Genomic DNA, 21,737 nt, shown 5'->3' with positions numbered 1-21,737 from the left:
AGAAAGAAAGAAAGAAAGAAAGAAAGAAAGAAAGAAAGAAAGAAAGAAAAAGAAAAAGAAAAAGAAAAAGAAAAAGAAAAAGAAAAAGAAAAAGAAAAAGAGAAGGAAGAGAAGGAATAGCTAAAGCTCTTAACACCTTAGGTGTTTTTTACATCACTAAAAACTTTGTTTCGTCTTGCAAGGGAGGTGATAACAGATCAGACCTGTCTTGCAAGGTGATGCATCAGGTCCATGGGGCCCCGTAAGGGACAGCAGGAGATGGACCAAGGGACTGGACTGAGAACATGGCTACTGCATAGATCCAGAAGACATGGCTGGAGACAGAACTGGAGACAAAGCTACTATATGGATTTGAGGTTCATCCAGGAGATGGGGCCAGAGAAGGACTGGAGACAAGGTTATACCAATGGTGTAGCACAGTCAAGAAACTTCTGGACCCACAGGCATGAGCAGAGATCCTGGGTGAGGCTGATCAGGACAATTAAGGCCTAACAGTGCATAAAGAGCTCTGGCATACCTGATATATTTTTCCTATAACCCCTGCACATTCTCATGCTTATGAATTTACTGATAACAGTTTGCACCATCTGAGGAATTAACCCTGTATGAGAAAGTCTTGGCCCATAAATTGTTATGGATGAAGAACCTCTAATAGCAACAACCTTTATAAATAATTCTAAGATATTCACTTACCTGAAAAAAAAATAGAGTACAACATCCTTTTCTTTCTCTACTGGTGTTTAAATTGAAACTGCTTGCAAAATCAATTAAATCTCTTTTTATTAGAAGCTGGTTTTCAAAAAGCAATTAACAGATTTCTGAAGTAATGGTGCAATTATTTTCAGGGCTTTTAATACTTTTTAAGATAATGTCTCTATGTATTAGTTTTACTGAAATAATGGTTTTATAACATTGATGTAGTTATGATTTATGTGTTTCAGATATACCATAACTGTTGACTTTTTAGTGCTACCAAGGCAGATAAGCCTGATGCACCTTAAGAAGAATAGTTAGAGCTAAATGTTTTTAAGGTGTATAAATCATACTAATACCTCATTAGCCTTCACCCTTCCATGTACACTCATTAAATAAAAAAGCCTTTTACCAAGATTATTCAAGGTTAAGCAATAACTATGAGAGCATAAATCAGTGTAAGAATGCATAAATGAATTTCAAGTGAGTTAAACAAGAGTTCTTACTGTTTGTCAATGAGAAACATTATTTTTCCCACTGGGAGTTTATTTGTGATCTTCCATTGGTGGTTGTCTAACCTACTACAGCTTGCTGTAACAATAATTGAATATCATACAAGCTTAATAACATACCAGTCTCTGGGGTAGTTAAGTGTTATTGGAATCACTTTCATCATTTATTGGTAATGATAATTTATATAAGCTTATCTGTAGGTGAATGAAGCTCAAATACACTATACATCAAGAGCGTTTCTATTCCACGCATCCTTCTTACCCTGTATTTGCTATGGTTACCTACCAAAAACAGCTCTATGTTCAGAATGTGTTTTGAAATGTATGGATATTCAGCAGGAGAACTGTTTTGTTTGCAGTTTTGCAGGGATCACTTTCTACAGCTTCATTAACAGAGTCACAGAATTCAAGATCTGGAAGTGACCTTGTCTGAGATCTTGTAGTCTTAGTCCCAGGCACTGAGGAAAGAGACCATCCATGACAGACTGGTCTGTCCCAAACACTGAAGAACACTTTCCTTTTTTTTCCTATGCTTTCTCCCATTGTCACAAGGGACAATTTAGTGCTTTCTTGATATCTACATTTTTTTTTTTCTTTTTTTTTTTCCTCCAAGAAAGCCTAATTCCTTCAGGTTTCAGAATAGCTAGAGAAAGCTCACTACAACCTTTTGCAATCTACATTACCCACAACTGGACACAGAGCTTCAGCTGCAGCCTGATAGAGGAAAAGCAGATTGAAGACACCTTCATCCCAGTGTGTCCCAGCAGATGCTGTGTGACTGACCCTTGGCGGCTTTGCATCCTAGCCTCAAGAACTTCCTTCTTCTTCTGGGACCCTCTGAGCACTCTCTGAGCTTTCTGGACCCTGTGAGCAACTCTCAAGGTGAGAGCTGCTCTAAGAAAGAGGCAGAAGGGTTGAATGAACCTTTGTCTGAAATGTTTCTTAGATGTAGTTTATTTTTTTCAGTTATGTACTTTATTTTTTTCAGACATCATGGCAGTCTACAGCTTTCTCACGAGGGGAGTAGAGGGGCAGGCGCTGAGCTCTGCTCTCTGGGGACAGCGACAGGACCCGAGGGAACGGCATGGAGCTGGGACAGGGGAGGGTCAGGCTGGGTGTGAGGAAAAGGTTCTGCACCCAAAGGGTGGTTGGGCATTGGGACAGGCCCCCCAGGGCAAGGTTCATGGCACCAAACCTGACAGAGTTGAAGAAACTTTTGGACAGCGCTCTCAGACACATGGTCTGATTTTTGGGTGGTGCTGTGTGGAGCCAGCAGTTGGACTTGATGATCCTTGTGGATCCCTTCCAACTTGGGATATTCTGTGATTCTGTGATTCTATGGCTCTGATAGCAATGTGCTCAGGCAGTGGTTTTGGTTTGTCAAGATAAAGGTGATTAGGCACTGGCCTACACAGAGATCTGTTGTGTCGCTTGAACCACATGAGCGAAAGGATCTGTGTGTCTTATGTGTAACAGAGAAATTAGTCAGATGATGTCTTCTATGTAAAGATGAAAGGAGAGGGGAAGAATAACATGGACTTGGAGCTGTAGGTGAAGACTATGAAAAAACACAATAGATCAGACTGAATTGAACAGTAGGACTTCTATCAGCATGCAGCAATGTGAGAAGCAACACTTTCTTTTCTTTCCCTTTTTGAAATGCAAGTCACAGTTGCAGTGTTGACTGGTGTCCTTTGGATCCTCTTAGGTCATAGATAGGGAGAAAAAAAGTTCAGGGCAGTACGTAAGTTGTTGCATAGAATATGAAAGAAGCAATTATTTTCAGCACAAAGAGCAAAGTTGGACTGAGGGCCAGAATTTTCTCTGATCACTAGAAGTTAAGAATCTTTCTTAATATAAGCTGTTGAATATTTTCTAGAGGTGTTTCCACATGTCTTTCAATGGTATCAAGAAAACCTGTCACTGCTTTTAATTTTAAATCTATAATAGTTCTGGAAGAAAAGAACATATAAAATGTAATTGAAGACGGTGGCTTCAGGCAATTCCTAATTAAGCAGATGTAAACCTCCCTGTGAGAATTGCACCTAAGAAAACCAATGAACTACATCAATGCTGGATAAAATTTGGATGTTCTGCCAGCATTCACACACTTGGGATGCAGCAATAAATGAAAGGAATTGGTTCATGATTATGTTCTGTGTGACACTTAATATGACTTAACAATAAACCTTCTGGCTCTAAGCACAAGGATTTATTTATTTACTTATTTATTTATAACAACAACAACAACAACAAAAATCAGCATTTGGCTACTGCTGGATTCAAGTTCCTGAGATGATATTTCTTTTATAAGGTCATAAGACTGGTCGCTCAATATTCTCTTCAACATTTAAATTGTTTAACACAATGCTAGAAGGAGTACTAACTTGGGAAACAGTCTGATCACAGATAATCAAGTACCTTGATGAATTTGCTATACACTGGCAGATTGGGGACACTTAAGCATGACAAATTTATGACATTCTGAGCATTAACTGGGAAGCCAACTGTACAACTGGAAGAGAAAGTGACTTATGTTGGAAATCAACACCATGTCAACCAAGTTGCAAGACAAATTACTACTGTTAAAAAACACACTAAATATATGATTGAGATGGGAACTGGATGTTGTGGTCTGTCGTCTTTATCTTATGTCAGCTGACTGACAGTCTTCATTTGTGTTCAGAATTGCTGCTTTGAAGGAAAAATAATATCAGAATCAAAAATTAGATAGCCACGACTGCTTCCCCTTAAAGACTGCTTCCCCCTAAAGACTGCTTCCCCTTAAAGACTGCTTCCCCCTAAAGTTGCCTGTAAAGAGCAACTAGATGTTTCCTAAGACGAATACCTTTATCATGAAGTTACTTAAGTAGTTGTATTTCTTTTCATTTATGCTCCTCTCTCACTTCTCAATGGGGCTATAAATATTGCTTTCTTATATGTCTGTTTAGTGTCAGTTAGCTTTTGGATATGATTCTGCAATACAAATATATAAATACTTGACTAGGTGGTCGTATGGTCAGATGAAGATAAAAAAAAAAAAATCACCAATGGTTTAGCACTGAAAATGTTGACCAAAGAAACTGAGGAAGCTCTGTCTGTGGAGATCTTCAACTTCTGCTGCAAGGCCCTGAGCAACCTGAAATTGCTTTGAAATTAGCTGTTGGAGTGGCCAAGAGACCTCCAGGGGTACCTTACTGCCTAAATCATTCTATGATTGTATGATTTCAGTTAAAAGCCTGACAAGTGAATGCATAAATTACTTTCAGGTGAGAAATAGTCTCAGCTGTGTAATATTGTCTTGTACTTCTGAAGTTTTCAGATGAATTATTGCAAATCCAGTCTGCATGTTTGAGGACCTCCATATAAGGGACTTTGAAAATATCCTTTTTTTTTTTTTTTTACCTGATATATAAAGTAAAAGAAGCTAGCAAAGCCACTAGCAAAGCCAGGCTTTGCTGTAACAAATCAATGGCTAATACGCTGAGATGCATTTTCCTATTTTTCTGTGACTTCAATATTTGAAATGGAAACTAAGCTCTCCATCAGATTTCAAAATAATTTAAAGCTTGTAATCATTTTGAATATACTAATACTACAGTTTCACTACTGACAAGTAACTGCCTTTATTTCCATATCTAGTCAGTCCTGCTGGTGCTATAATGATTTTTTGTGCTAACAAAAAGGTAGCACGGTGACAAAACAAATTATATCGCTGCATACAGGAAACCCTTTTTAATTACTAAATAAATTGTCAAGAAAAGGCTATGAACTTGTTCAGAGTAATAAGCTCATCTATACAAAGTCTCCTCAGCTCTAGCAAGATGAGTTGTTAATCTGTCCACAGAGAAAGCTTGAAGTGCTCCACTCAGTGCACTGTATCACTGAAAACCAGTTAATGTAACAGACAAGGACATTTCTTCAGTGAGGTAGCTTTCCATCTCTCCTGATTATAGCAGTACATTTTAAATCATAGTATTGAACACACAAAAAAGTATTCTGCATGTATCTTGCTCTTGATCTATTGGGGTCCTTGTAAAGATTAAAGATCTGCAAGAGGGTGCTAAATAATCTGGCCTTCTGTTACATTTGGTAGGTTAAAGTCTATGCTCTGTCCACTACCAAACAGAAAACAAAAGATAAATATCAACAGGGTTTTTTCATGGTTCCCTAATCTCAGTGCAAATTTAACCATCCTACAATAACTCTAATTGGCTGGAGCAGGCAATGGTCTTCTCAGGAATTAAAAACAACTAGCAAACGATCAGTCACTTCTCTCAGCATGAAAAGATGGTGAAGAGTGTTCCAAAAGATAGAATAATGGTAGGAAATGAATCAGACTTGGTGTGTGTATATGCTACACACATTTCTCAATCTCTTATCTAGACAATAACAGGAAGTGCCTTTCATTGTACAACTGTACCCAGCACACAGGCCAGTCTGTTGTTATGTGCTTAGGACTGTGTGACTAGGGATTAATCAAATCAAGTTCTATTCTTAATTACTTTATTTGAGAGTCTGTTTTCTTTTCCGTGTTTATGTGTGCGATCTGCTAGCAAGCTTCAGGTGGAACTAATTGGCAAAAAGGCAAAGAGGTGCCAGCCATTGGATGGAGACTAAAGGTCTAAGGAGCCTGAGGATCTGTGTTTGAAGCAAGCTACTGGAGAGATCTCTGTATGTGTATGCCTGTGTTTCATGCTAGCAGACATTGATTTTAATCAGCTGGAGAGAAGGAACACATTCAGTTCATCTGTACTCAACAGAACACAGTTTACATTTGTGTGGGTATTATAAAAGTCACTGCTCTCTGACCATGTTACTTTGCATGGCTGGCTGTGCGTGTGTTGTGTGTGTGCACCTCTACTGGGAGTAGAAGAACTCACTATATTTCTAGTGAATCAGGCAGAGTCCCAGAGCCCACCATATTTGACTGCATCTAACAGGCAGCTGAGTCTTTGGGCACAGGGGCACAGATGGTCCCTTATGTCTCTAAGGCACCCACAATCAAGGTTGTTAACACCTTACAAATAACATCAAGGAGTACTGACATTATATTAAACTTACTAGAAATTATTTCATGAAGAAATAACAAACTGTTTTTAAGTGTTTATTTATTTCAAATACTCACATGAGTTAGGTAGACATTTCTACACGTATCTTTATAAAGACACCTCTTTGTATCAGTTCATTTCCCTATCAGAACTTTAAATTTTGTTAGCAATTGTATGCACATATAACAAGAAATTAAATTGATTCTATTATTGTTATATTTAATCTGTTCTTCTGGAATAAAGAATTAACTGCTTCACGTATTTGTATATGTGATTAGTATTTATACAGAAATACTTTGTGCCATCTGAAACTAATCACTATGAATGGCATAATACACAACTGTAAACTGAAAAAGCAATGCCAAATACTTTGTATAGCACTTATTATTTTTTATTCTGTGTTACCAAGGCAATTTTATAGATCCTCAGCAACCTGATTTTGGGTAGGTAGGACGTTAAATTAAACAGCATTCTCAATAAAAATCATAGGTCATAAGAGATGTTTCCTGTGTAACTGAGCGGAGCAAAAGTTCATATCATGTAGGGCATCAAATATGAAGTTGCCTAATACTATTAGTAATAGATAAGAAGTAAATTGTCACATGAAAAAAATGTAGCATTGCATATAAAATAATAGAACATAGGCTTATCTTAGCTGGTATCTTCCCTTGAGAGAGAGGTTGAAGTTGGCAATCTAGGTGAAAGTGAATTCTTGGGTAATACAACAACCTATTGTGAGATGATAGACTGCAGTAAAGGGATTTTCCTTCCTGACCTCTACAGACAATTAGCTTCCTCCCTCCAGCATGGAGTTTAATAACCTGTGTCATTATATTTCCTTGCATAGCTAGAATGCTAATGTTATTAATATTACATTCAATCAGAGTGTTAAGTTGAAAAACTGCTTCCAGTATGTCATGATGTGTTCGGTTCCAGAAATTACTCTGTCGTATTCCATTGATGGGTGAATGGATAACACCTTCTGTCAACACATGTTGAAGAAAGAACTTCATAATAAGTTTGCAAGAGATTGAAAGATCTGCAGAGATTAAAGGAATGGTAAAATGAAAATACAGTTAAATCAGAGGAATAGTTACCTGCAAAACTGCTCATGGAGAAAAAGTGAAGTTCTCACTACAGTCATTTTAAAAACTGATGGAAAAAAATCCATTTCTTTCATGGTGAAGTTTCTCAGGAAGTAGTAATATAGTACAATTCTCAATCTCACTCTTCCCCTCATCAACTGCAGAATGTGTTCTTGCCCTTAAAAGTAACATAACTGTTCTGGATGTTCTTTAATAGAGTAACAGGTGCTTTGATTGTTTTATCATGTAGCAACCAAAGAATTTTGATAGTTGAATTTGAAAAAAGGCAGTTATTTTTTTCCAGGTTAAGACTTGATATACATTTTCTGTCACCACCTGCCACTTTTTTGTGGATCCAGGGCATGACACAGACAAACCTGGCCTGGTTAGTGTTCTGCTCCCCACACCAAGAGGGGCTTGGAAGTGGTCACTGAAGCAGCCTACACAGTGTTGTGGTATACCTCACTGCAGGTACAATTAGTTAAGGTGTTTTCTCGTAATAATATTCATTTTCTGTAAAAATATATTTCAATTAACTTTCAATTCCTCCATCATCAACAGCTATAAAAACCACAGGCACATCTTTATTTTTGCGTGTGTCCTACACAAAATACTTCAGTCACTATTCCTTTCCTCTTTTCAGAGAAACAGATCCTCTTTATGAATTCCTCCTTGTTTTCTCCAAACACTAAATTTTTCCACAGTGTTTCACAAGCCCCTCGTGTTTATCTGAAAATCAGAATTCTTATAACAACTAAGTACCCATTGGCAAATTTGAGCCATCAGGCTTGCAATATGTCTTACTATTCATCTGACCAGTTATGTATTTTGCTCTTTCTTCCAACAGAGGCTTTTTCCAAATCTCTTTTCAATTTTTATGATTTTTAAGCTTTTTTTTTTTTTTTTTTTTTTTTTTTTTTTAATACAATTGTCCTGGTTTCAGTTAGGACAGAGTTAATGTATGACACCTTGCATTTAGTGATATAAGAGTTCAGTAACAACTTGGACCTCTCCAGTCAATGAAAGAATCCTTTCTCCTCTGTTTTTGACAGAATGCCTTCCAAAATATACACTAGCATGTCATCTTGACCATCTTTGGCATCTAAACCTTTGGGTAGACCTGTGCGGTGCCAGGAGTTAGACTTGATGATCCTTATGGGTCCCTTCCAACTCGGGATATTCTATGATTCTCTGATCTTTATTTTTAAAGAATTGATGGAAAACAATGCAGTTTCTATCTGTTTTATTATATTTCTAAGTGTTTGTCAAATATTGCCTACAGTTCCAATAAACCTAATTGAATCCTTAACTACTCCCAGGTAGTCAACTGGGTCATACTAGTGGTATAAGACAGAATTATGAACAGACAGTGTACTGTTAACTTTCTTGCTTTTTCAGCTTCTACGCTTTGAAAGCCAACCTTAGAAAAAAGTGTCTCATATTTCCAGTGAGATTGCTTTGATAGCAAACATTTGATGTGTCAAGGAAACCACATTTTGCTTTCAATATGAGAGCTTGACCTAGTGACTATATCTTATTAAATGTGCTGAGAAGGAGACATGATGGGGACTAGTAGGTTTCCTCCAGAAATATTTCCACCCCACTTTCTGTTTATATCCCCTCTGAAGCAGACTTAAAACTTTGTTCAAATAATAATATTAATAAGGGGACCACTGGCAACCAAAAAGGATATCTTAACTTCTTCATCTTTGAGAAGAAACTAATGGAGGTCACTAGCAATAGAGTTCTTATCTGATGATGTTTCGTGTTGTGTCTTGGCAAGGAAATACAGATAAGTTAGGTGAGAATGGCTAGATATGGAGATAAAATGTAGATGTGACAGAAATATCTTATTGTAAGAAAAAAAACAAAACAGAGGTGAAGCACAGCATAACTTACCCAAATATAACACTTAAGAAACAATTGCAGAAATTCTCCTTAGTTTTTAAGTACTTTCTTTAAGCTCTGCGTAAATACAACAAGTGTTTTCTTTGTTATTGTATTATGAAGTTTAATTTTTGTGAAGTTTTTCACACAAAGTACCCAAGAATCTGAAACCATACTGAAACTTGCAAATACCACTACAGTTTAATATCAAAGACAGAATTTAATTAAAAAAACATCCCTTTCTGTTCCTGCCTTTTCTGGCAGAAACCAACATCTGTTTTCTGAGGAAAGTTTTGCTGAATTTGTTTATATATTTTTAAGCTTTTAATCAGGCTAAAAGATTTAAATAAAATGATTAATTCAATGTATAAAAGCAGTAATGAAACCTTGTTCTTTGTGAAAGAGGCCTGTGATTGGAATCTCTGGTGTCTATTATGAGTGAGACCACCTTTCTTGTAATGAAGACTCCTCTTTGCCTATGTCCTCAACATCTGTAGGAAGATTTTGGTTTTATTAACTTAAATTATTTAGAAAGACACTAGGGGCATATGTGCATCTGCACTGATAGGCTATAATTGCTTAGGAAGTTAAGCTAAACTTATCAGTAATTTAGGTGTCTTTTTTAAAAAGCTTGCTCTGGTTTCCTTGTTTCCTCTTTGTTTTTGTCTTTTTCCTCTTCCCTTTCATTTTCTTTTTCTTTCTCTTTTTCTTTTTATTTTTTTTTTCTTTTTTTTTTTCTTTTTCTTTTTTTCTCTTTCTTTTCTTCCCCCCCCGGCCTCCCTTTTTTTGTTGTTGTTTTTTTTTAAAACCATTGCTCCTTTACTGCAGTGGGATCTTGTTACATCTAAATAATAATAATAAAAAATCTTTTTAAATTGTTAAGAAGAAAAAGGTCCTATGGTATGGAACTATCATAAACACTTCTCTGACATTCTGCTGTTACAGAAGAGGAGATGGAATATGTGACCTTTATAGTGTCAGTCATTTTTTAACTTAATTGGAAAAATCTCAGAATAGCTCCAGAGGAAAATTCTTTCAGAACATTTTATGACTACGCTTTTAGTATTAAGTCTAAGAAATGGGTGTATTTGAAGAAAGAGGTCACAAGTGAAGGAGAATTTACAGATCCATACAACAGTAGGCAGCAGAGACATATTACTCAGTTGCATTCATCTTTTCATGTGACATGAAATTATATGAAAACAGTTTTGTAATCATAGTACTATAGTTCAATGATCGGTAAATACTCTGGGAAATGTTCCTTGTAATGCTGAAGTGCTGAATATGCTTTGGAAAGAATTTCAAAACAAGTATAAAAAGCAATAGAAACAAACAGAAATGAAGTCTGTGATATACCAAAGGTATAAAACTAGAAACATAGGTAGAGACATGTTCCCAGTAAGATAAATGATAAAGTTCTCATTGGCTTTATGAGTAAAGTGGACTTGTACAGATAAAATCTCTCAACATATGGCCAGTTATTATCTCAAGTCAGGGCACCAGTATACTGTCTCTCACTCAGAATGAGACTAACATAAAATATAGTGAATGTTAGTTGAAAGTCATAGTGTTCAGGCTTTCCATTATTACAAAATGAAGAAACTGGAAATGTCAACAGTGGAATACCTAAGGTATTTTCATTTATTTATTTATTTTAAGAGGATAAAGCAGATTTTCTGAAGTTTTTCTGTTAGGAACTGGGCTTGGTTTTCTGCAGAGCACATCTGGACTGCCTGACCATCTGCCAAGCTGTGCCACAATTATTTAGGGCCTTTTTACAACTGTTGACCAAATCAGCCCATTTACCAAATGGACCACACCCCAATTCCCCAATTGCATTCATAGAGATTCATAGAATAAGAGGAACCAAAATACCATGTGAGGCAAATTTTGGACCCTAAATAAGTTCAGGGGAAATTTCACTACCTTATTCACTGGCAGTGCTATGGACATGAGGATTGTTTCTGGGACCAGTAAACAATGTACATACTCCAGCCAAGATCAGGAAGCAGTCCTGGGGTAGCTTCAGCCATACCACCTGTATAGTGAATACTCTGGAATGGGCCCACTTTTCCCATTCTGCCTTGATCAGAATCACAGATGGGTTTTGTCTCAGAGGAAACTAGATGTTCCAATCCAAAAGAAAGTTCAGTTTTGAGCTCATATTTATAGTGTTGACAAGTGGTGGACCAGGAACTGAACCAGAACGTAAATATTTTGGCAAAATAAATGCAACGTGTTATTAGAGGAAAAGAGACAAACTCTTTGCTGACCTTCATTTTCACTTGATGAAAAAAAAAATAATTAGAAATTGTGCTAGCTTTCTATTTACTGCCATATCATCATGTCGTATTATTATTACTAAGTCAGCAATGGATAAAGGCATAATTCTGTAGATGCTGAAGAAGGATTCATTGCAGTGTTTGCAGGAACTGGAAAGGCATCCTAAGCATGACAGTTTAGAGTTCATGTCCTTTGAGACCATAGCTTCAGGGAACATTGTTCTTTTGCTTTGACATTCAGTAAATATTCATAGGAGGCTGGACAAGAATCAGAAGTGAATACAAGATCTGTTTGCACTTCAGATAAAAGTCATGAAAAGGAGCAGCAGTAAATGGAATTTCTGTCAATAGTGTGCTCTAAAAAAATCTCTACCTAAATATCATTGTTTGCAATTGAATTTTCTGTAGGGAAATCAACAAGATTACACAGCTAGGAAAATATAAATATTGAACAGTATTACCTACTATTGAAAAGTAAAACAGTTCTCCCCATTGCTTATTTCACTGTGCAGCCTGTGCCAAAACAAAGTATTTCCTCTAGTTCTGTTTCTTTTGGATTCAAATGTAGGGTTAACAATTCAGTGGATATTTGTTGATTTTCTTTCAGGTATTACTAATTAATAACTTAATAATAGTTGTACCTAACTAGCTCAATATACTGGTTATTCTGTGCAATGCCCTATACATTCTGAGAAGGCTAAAATATGTAAAATTGGATTTATCTATGCAGATAAGGACAAAGGCACCACCTCTTATTTATACCTGCAATGTTTGTCTAACATGAGTAAAAATGAATGTTACCTATTCTTCTGATGAAAGATGATCCATTTAATAACTATGAAAATAGTCTGTGGTTGCCTACACTAAGTATGTTATCACTCCACCGGATGAAAACTATTAATAGTAAAAAAAAATCATACATATTGGCAAATTCAATGTTGTTCAGGAGGTGTTAGCAGCAAGTTCAATGTTAAACAAATTCTTCGGAGATGCCGTTGATAGCTGTTTTAAATATTTACCTATTGTCTCCTAATTTAGAACCTGATATTCTTGCCTCCCCCCACTACCCAAACTAACCTCACAAAGTAAGTTAAATAAAATTTAACAAAACCAGAAATCTAATCCTGTTCCAGATTTAGCACTTCCCCAACCCCAAATGAGGACAACAGCAGCATCACTATTGGCTTTAGATAGGAAGAACTTGAATAATGTGATGATTAGCAGCAACATCATAAACCTCCTACATAAATTTAGTTAGCCAAATCAAACTTGGGAATACAACTCAAAATTTCTCTTAGCCTTGGGTAAAGTCATAGCTCTGGGTACTGATGTATCTTGATGCAAATGCTAAGAAAATATAACAGAAAACTCTCTTGAAAGAAGGCAGTCTTCATTTATTCTCCCTCTCACCCTACCCTAGCTATGAATTCCTGGACTCTTACTGTGTAATATCTAGATCTGTCAGAGAACTTCTTTCTCCCACATCTGTTTTTCAGTACATTAACTGGCTGAACCCCATCAGTCCACAGCTGCATAAACAATATGTAACCTCACAGGCAGAATGAATATTCAAGAGTAGTGATCCCTTAATCAAACATTTTCAGTAGATGTTTGTGGAGAAAGTACAATTAAATTTGATACACCGGTGCTACAGAAGGAGATTCCCATTGACCTACCAGCTTCATTCACAGATGTTTGATGAGTAACTATCACATGTTTAGCCCACACATGCAATCTGAAAACTGCTAATGTATGTGCATGAGACATTTCAGTCAGAAAGACAAGAAGACGGAAAGAAGTATATGTCAAGATCAGTGCTTTTTCTTTTCCTATAGAGTATGAAGAAGGATCTTTACAGGAAAACAAATTAAATTTTGTCTAGAGACAAAACATCTCGGTAAAGTAAGTTGGCAGCTGCTGACACTTCAGTCCTGGGTAGCCCATACATCAGGCCTAACTAAGTTTCGTGGGACCACAGGTCTAACTGTTAAAGAAAAGGTTATATAGAAACAGCAGACAAGAGAAAAATATTTTCATGCCTAGTTCTTTGAATTAGCCCTATAGATTTTGATGTGGAACCTATATTTCCTCCTTGCCTTTTGCCTTAATCTTCAGATCATGGATACAGTACTATATATATTTAAATACATAAGCTGAAAGAAATTCATGAAGATTCTGTAAAATGTATCTTTAGTTTCATTAGTGGTGCATGTAGGTACTCAGGTTATATGAATGAGACTACTATATAACAGAAATATAAATTGTCCACGATTCTGTATATACAATTATATTCTGTATATTCTGTATATTCTGTATATGTGATTCCTTCGCAGCTTAACAAACTATGTGAGTAGAATTATTTAAGTGGTCAGAATGAATATAACACAGATATGGTTAAGATGTTACATACAGGTTGGAAAATTATTTTGTAATGAATCTTTTGAATATGTAGTTGAATAGGCTTAAATGAATTGTAGCCATTCCACATTAAAGGAATGAAGTTATCTATGAGATCATTTTTCTTAGTTAGCTAAAAGCACTGACCTTCATCAGATTTTCTTGAAGTTATAATCTAGAATGTATAATCCCAAATATTAGGCAATGGAAAAAAAATAAAACAAAACCAAGAAATATCCATATTACAGTATATGTAACTCAGGCGAGTTTGTTTGTTTGTTTGTTTGTATTTTAATTCACTCAGTTCTTCTGGGAATGTTAAAAACTCTTTTGTGGACTACACAGATAGATAGAGTGTTGTACCTAGGTTCTACTCCAGCCACTTGTGCAGTCTAAAGGAAGCCTTATGTTGCAAATCTGAAGCTCAAGCATAAGTTGCCAATTTCAGCAAAGAGCTGGGAGAGGAAATTGAATGAAAAGAAATGTTACTGGTTCGAATTCTGAATCTTCACATACCTCAATGCAGAGATATGGCTCAGGTCACAGGATGAAAAAGTGACATAGACTGCTGTGATAAAGTAGTCTGTTTTCATGTGTAAAATAAGAGTATATTTCTATTTCTATCCCAATTTAAATACTACTAGTGAAAAAAAGGATTTAACACAAGTTTTGAAAAAAAAAAAAGTATATTGGGCAAACATCCCACCTGCTACAATAGAGCAACTCCTTTCTGGACTACACTTTCCCAGTGTCAGTTTTCAGCAATGGGCTCCTGTAATTAATTCATTTAGTAATTAAAAGAATCTTTCTCTTTGGATATCTGTAAGGAGTATGATCAAGAAAACTATTAACCTTCTTTTCATTGAATAGAGCTGGAAGATATCTTTCCACAAATATTTCCCAGATCTTTAATCATTCTCATTTCTTCTTTTCTTATCCAGCTCCTATGTATTAATATTATTCTTTTCCTGTGGCAGTCACTATGCTCAGCATTTGCTGCAGTGCCAAATTCACAGGTAAAAGGTTTAGTCTGCTATCTTTTGAGATTTTCATGTTTATAGATTAGAGTGTTACATTATTCCTTTGGATTAATAATTGTACTAGGAACTGTTGTCATACTTCTGATGAAATAAACTGGCCTAGAATGACAACAATGGCAATTTAAACCTACTCAAGTACATTTTTAAATAGTTAAATAAGGTTTCATATTTCAAATGCATAGAATTCAATTTGCTTAATTCTTTGACCACAGTTATTTTTTTTTTCTTTTTTTCTTTTTTTCTTTTTTTTTGAATCCTCTTCAATAAAGATGCAAATAAAGGAATATTTATAATATCAAAATGTAAAATATTAACTGAGGATTTCATTTTAAGACTATCCCTTATTATTTTACCAGTTTTTTCATCCTTTCCTCATAGGATGGTGCTCCAGGCACTTGATCATCTCCACGACCCGTTGATGGACTCTCTCCAGAATGTCTGTCTCTCTCATGTACTGAGAGTCCTGGAACTGGACACAGCACTCCAGGTGTGGTTTCACCAGTGCTGAGTAAATGGGAAGGGTCACCTCTCTTGACCTGCTTGCAACACTAGTGTAGCCAGGATACCATTAGCATGGATGCATTGTTAGTTTTTATTCAAGTTGTCCACCAAGACCCCCAGGTCTTTTTCTGCAAATATCCTTTCCAGCTGGACAACACCCAGCATGTAGTGGTGCATATATGTTGCTTCACTGGTGTAGAGTTTTGCACTTCCCTTTCATGAATTGTATGAGGTTCCCGTTAGACCATTTCTTTAGCCAGTCTCGTTCTTTCAAAATTTGGACACAATGTTTGTTTTACTTCATTTTTGTTGTTGTTGTTGTTGTTGTTTTGTTTTCATTATCTTTACCAGTGTTCCAAGCACTATTGAAAATCAACATCAATACTGCAGAGGGATGCTCAATCAGTGTATTCAAATTCTCACATTAAATCAAATGCATATGATTAAATACATTTTCTCATGTAACTTTCATTTCAATAATTAGAAAGCTAACTTAAACTACTCTAATTTGGGGATTTACTTATTTTATCTTTCTGTTAAAAAGCATATCTTTTTGCCATGCTCTTCAGACTCCTGAGACAGTAAGTAGTTCGGGCAACTCTGGAAGGACCTGTTCACAATGATGAGACTTGCAGTCTAGCTAGAAAGGGTTGCATTGAAAGAACTCTGAAAGCAGCAATGTGGGCAGTAATGCACCATTACCCTTACCATTCCTGTTTCACTGAGCTCAGTGTACTGAGAATGGAAAATTATTCCCAGATTTTGGTTATTCCCATAGCTAATTAGATAAGAATTGGAATCTATGGTAGATGATTACCCTGAAGGTATTAAAATATCACAATATAACATACATTGTTTGTCAGACACGACTGCCCTGAATCTTCTGTATAAAACTCATAAAATAAGTAACTCAGTAGGGGGGAACATTTAAACCATTAAATTGTAGCTCATACATCCTGTATAGGCAGACTATTTTCAGTGATATTGAAGCAAATCAGCTTCATCTCTGCCTAGGTCTTGATTGATCAGTGCTTCCAGTGGCTTAGTGAAATCCACAATCTTAGAATTTCATTATTAGCTTTATACTTAAACATGCTAATGATATTGAAGAAAAAAGGATAAAACCAGAAGAATGCCATTAATATTACTTGTGAGACAGTGCAAAGAGGCTGAGTGCTGACGCTTAACTAAATGATTAGTACCGTAAATTTTCACACCCTTTTAACAAAAGTGCAATCAATACAAACCAGATGTTTGTAACAGCGGATTGTAATCTTAGGTTTATGCTGCAGAATCAGAAATATTACAAAATTATCACATAAAGAGCAGAAAAAGCAAAAGATACTATCTGATATGCTGATGGAACAAATACTGCAATTTTAATTACAAAAATGAACATATAAACAGCCAAATAATCACAAGAATATCACTGTAAAATGAACACAAGAACTGTACTCTTACTGGACTTTTGCTAGTCATCTCCTGGGTCTTCTGAGTACATTCTTCTTTTCCTTTTTTATTTGGCACAATGCTATTTGAAACAGGATGGTCCAAGCATGACCAAAATGATATCCTCAACTGGAAATCTGAGTATTATTCTCAGATGAGGTCATTACATGGAACAAATTGATAGTTCTTTGAGTAGACTTTGACAGTCAAGATTCCCTTGCCTCCTACCTGTTTAATCATTAGCCTTCAAAGTCATGTCCACAGCTGTTCTCAATTCCTTTCTTTAGACCATAACCTCATTGTGGGGAGGATTTTCCTAGTGCAAATTACTGTGTTAAGTTTGACCACCTTCACAGTTTTAAAATTCAGTCATGGTTAGAGCTGTATTTTATTTCAGTTTACACTTTCAGCATAAACCTACCACATTTTTCTCTCAGAAAAGATGTGAAGGCTCCTTAGTTTCTAGCTTCTTAGTTTCATTTCATTAGCCTCATGTATAAAGATTGGTACTAAGATCTGTTCTGTGTATAATGTTGTTTTGAGAACCTAAAGAAAGAAAGATTTTTAAGGTAACAGAGAATGTTCAGGTGCCTCCAAAATTTAAACATCTCAGGGAATGAATATTTGGCAACTGGACTAGGTTTTTCAGGAACATAATTTCAGAATAGAAGGCTAAAGTCTGTTCGGTTCTCCTGTAAGGCATCTGAATATATTCTGGATCTTTTTCTAAGACTGTGCTTTGCTTCGGAAATAGCAGTAGCTTAATCGCTATGAGATGTACTGATATTAAAACACTCAGCTCTAAAAATGACCTTTTCCACCATGTCCTACCAGTCATCTACTCAACATTGCTGGGAAGAAGAAAATACAGAATACCAGAGTTAGATTGTTGCAGTGCTTAGCTGCAACTCTGTGTTTAAATGACAAAGCAAACAATACACTATAAATAATATGCTACTCAAGCATAACATTTTTTATTTTTATTTTTTCCCCTTGGATGTCTATGCAGAGCATAATATCTTTGAATATACAAGTTGTATAAATTGACATTTTTATTATTTTATATGCATTCATTGATTAATATTTGGCTCCAAACACTTTCCTACATGAATGTCAATAAACTGGTATTAAAAATTCAAGACCCTGAAATCTCTTGTAGTTGATCTAATAAGAAATTTGGAATTGTATTTATTCTACAGCTGTGAAGAAATAAACTGTTAATTAATATTATCTCCCAAACTTCTAGCAATTGTGTTTTTATGTAATTTTCAGAGTGACTCAGTTGTACCAGCTTAAAACTTTTTGCAATTTTATATATACAAAATTGTATCCGTTCATTGTTTTATAAAAGCATGTGCCACTGAACATAAACAAACATGTTCAACTGAATCTGAATCCACTTTTTTAACTTATTGATCTGGCAATGTATAAACATATTCGTTGTCATGTGGTAATAGAATGAGCTTTAGGACAACACCTCCTGCTTGCTGTAAATCATAAATAATATTAGTTATGCCATATAGATTTAGTACTAGTACAAGTGCTTTCCACATCTCCTCCACCTCTTATTTAAAATGCAACAGTACCATACTCTTATATGATGGGTCACAAACATTTAAAAGCAACTGTTTACAAGTCCAAGTCTCATTAGCATTCTTTATGCCATTTCTTCTGTCCTTCTGGGAGCCATCCTTCTAAAAGCACACATTAGGAATTACTGTATAAATCTGTAAAGAAGCAAGACATAATTGGCTTGGTCAAACATCAGCAAACACGGGCCACAGGAATAAGAAAATTGTTATTGTCTTCAAATACTTTGATATAATACGTGTTTAGTTACTGGTTTGATAAATTACAATGTAGAAAAGACTGAAATATTGAAAAAAAAAAAAAAAGTGTTGACCTTTCAAATCTGAACTATAGGAAAAGAGTGAAGTGTAAGTAGAGAATGAATACATTTTTTATTAGCAGGATTAAATTTTAAACTTTGAATTTATTTGTATTCCCTCATTTGATTTCATGAGAAAGCATTAATTTTAGGAGTACATGACTGTACACCTAAATATGCCTTTTCCCTCACAGTTCTTTAGCAGGCATCAAAACAATATTTATATTTTCTTTCAAGTCAGAGAGGCATGATAATAATATAATGCTTCTCTTCCTTGTTATTCAGTTAAACAACAGTAGATCTACATGCTTGCTGCTGAAACAAAGAACTTCACAAGGAGTTTGAGATAAAATTATTTGTTTTTAAAATCCTGCTTTTCTTGGTCAAAGAAATATTAGGAATAAAAGCAGAACACTTTAACTAGTGCTATTCCTGCCAGAGCAAATGTCAACATTTTCTCACATGAATCGTAATGTACAGAGACGTGTTCAATGACCCACAGTTCCTCTGAGGTATGAATATCCCCATAAGTTCTACTTGACCTTTAGGAAAACCAGCCAACAGAAAGAAAGTTATGAAACCTTTTTGATTACTATAAGTCTGTTGATGGATGATCTTAATATCTTATGTTGCTAGGTATGTTCCATGCATCACCGGTAGAGAGTTTGATATTTATAGAAAGAAACCTTTGTATGGGCTATGGATTTAATATCCCAAACAAGAGCTAGCTCCTGAGAATGGGAAATCTGTGCAAGTTAATAATCATAACAAGCTTTTGATTTTTTCTTCTGAAGAGGAAAATATTTTAATAATAACTGGATGAACACCATCATCTAGATGCAAGAGAAGCTTTTGTGCCTCTGGCTTGGATCAACAGATTGGTGTTCATCTTATTTGTTTCCTCTCTCTTTTGTTTTTCTTTTTTTCCTAAGGTTTTATTAAGGAATTGGATAAGGTGGTAAGTAAAAACAGAAATATATGTTATTCTGTTTTGCTTTTTGTGTTTATATTGTTTTCAGTAGCAACTAGTAACAGTGCGTCTTGATAAACTATAAATACTGCTTCTTTAGGCTTCATTATAAGAACAGTAAGCAAGGATCACAGGCAAGGCAACCACTTGTAACTCCCTTTGATTTCAGTAAGTTGCACTTATGTGCATGATCTGAGATTCTCTGTCACTTTTTCTGATTTTCATTGTATTTGTATTTCCAATTCCCAACCTTTTAAAAATTAGGATAAATCCACAAAAATAACAATGAAGATAAGAAAGAACTAATCAAATCATTTAAAACCTAAAGAAACACTCTTGTCTTGGGTCAGTTCTTGTTTTAGACAGGCCTCTTTATTCATCCCTGATGTAAACTGAAACATTATGCTGCATTTAAATGTAAATAGCTTCTGAGACTGATTCAATCTACTTTAGTAAATAACTTGCACATAATGTATAGTATGTGAAGCAATTCATCAAGCACCTAATTCAAAATTCCTAGCCTCCTAATTACATATGGTTCTTATGTGTGATAGTTTCCTCTTTTGATGCTTTTATATCTAAGTAATTTCAATCTATATTTAATGAAAAATGAGATTACTTCTGAACTTGAAATGCAAGAGTGAAATAAAGTAATTTAAACACATTCTACAGGTAGTAAAGATAGTTCAAAGTGACACCTGCACAAATTATTCAGAAATACAAATACAGTCTGGAATCATGAGAGGAGTTTAAGCTTCTTATATGATGATCTGAATCTATCAAAGGAATTAATTAATCCATATTTGTCTTTCTAGAACATCTGACTGACTGTGGTGGTTTTACCATGCTAGGCAGATGAACATCACAATCGCTCTCTCACTCCCCCTCCTCAGATGAGGAGGGGAAGAAGTAAAGGAAAGAACAGCTCATGGGTTGAGATCAGGATAATTTAATTAAAGAGGAAAAAAAATATTAAGGACATATTATTATTAATTAAACAATTTAACTAAAGGGAAAAAAGGGAAAGGGGAGAAGGGAGGGGGAAAGGGAAAAAACAAAACAAAACAGTTAAAGGCTATGTGGAAGTGCAGAGGAAAGAAATTACTCTCTACTTCCCACAAATGAGCAATGCTTGACCACGTCCTTAAAACAGGGCCTCAACGCACGTAGCTGGTGTTCAGGAGGAGGACAGACGTTTTGGCAACGAGAGCCCACCCCTCCACTCTTCTTCCTTTTTCCACCTTTTATTGCTGAGTGTGACATCATATGGTATGGAATATCCCTTTGGTTGGTTTAGGTCAGCTGCTCTGGTGATGTTTCTTTCTCATTTTTTTTTTTGCCCACCCCCTAGGAGGGTTATCCTAGGTGTCCTAGGAGGTATCCTAGGAGGGTTATCCTAGGCACATCCTGATGCTGTGCCATCACTGCTCAGCAGCAGACACAACACTGGTGTCTTAGCTACAAGTGCAGAGCACAGCACTGTATGGGTTGCTGCAGAGAAAGTTAACATCCCAGCCAGACCCAGAACACTGGCATAAAAAAGAATTACTTTCAAATTTTTGCCACTGATGTAAGACTCCTGACTTCATATTTAAAGTTCAATTGCAGTTCATTTTGTTTAACTCTGAAAAGCAGAACTCTATCACAGTCATTCGCTGTCTGGAACTGACCCACAGTCAATAAGCACAGGAGACAGAGTTACATGGATTGGTACTCCCTGGCTTATGAATATTTTTTTTAGTCCATTGAAGTAAAACAGAGAAAAGGTACAAGGAAACTTACGGTGTTCTGAAATTGCCATTCGATTCCTACTTGAAATGGTAGTCTTGATAACTTCTGAACAGGGAGAAACAATCTTACATACTACATACAGAATTGTTTCCTGCTGGTTGACAGGTTTCTGAGAGGAATCTCTGTTGCTGGATAACAGTGTCATGAGGTAAAAATGTTAGCAACATGATAGTGCCACCAGTCCATTTTCC

The 21,737-nt window shown here is 35.7% G+C and overlaps 1 long non-coding RNA gene across 1 annotated transcript in view; it reads left to right on the top strand.

The window, feature by feature from the left end:
• LOC118162691 overlaps positions 1 to 3,831 on the top strand; it is a 4,378-nt gene extending 547 nt beyond the window's left edge. The window contains exons 2-3 of the long non-coding RNA XR_004748566.1: positions 2,011 to 2,087; positions 3,156 to 3,831. This is a non-coding gene — a long non-coding RNA (uncharacterized LOC118162691). The remainder of the gene's footprint in view (positions 1 to 2,010; positions 2,088 to 3,155) is intronic.
• The last annotated feature ends 17,906 nt before the right edge of the window (positions 3,832 to 21,737 follow it).

The sequence above is a fragment of the Oxyura jamaicensis genome, chromosome 2 (assembly GCF_011077185.1).
Source record: "Oxyura jamaicensis isolate SHBP4307 breed ruddy duck chromosome 2, BPBGC_Ojam_1.0, whole genome shotgun sequence".
Classification (NCBI taxonomy): Eukaryota; Metazoa; Chordata; class Aves; order Anseriformes; family Anatidae; genus Oxyura; species Oxyura jamaicensis.
The sequence above is the reverse complement of the archived record's forward strand: the minus strand, read 5'-3'. Positions and strand labels throughout refer to the sequence as shown.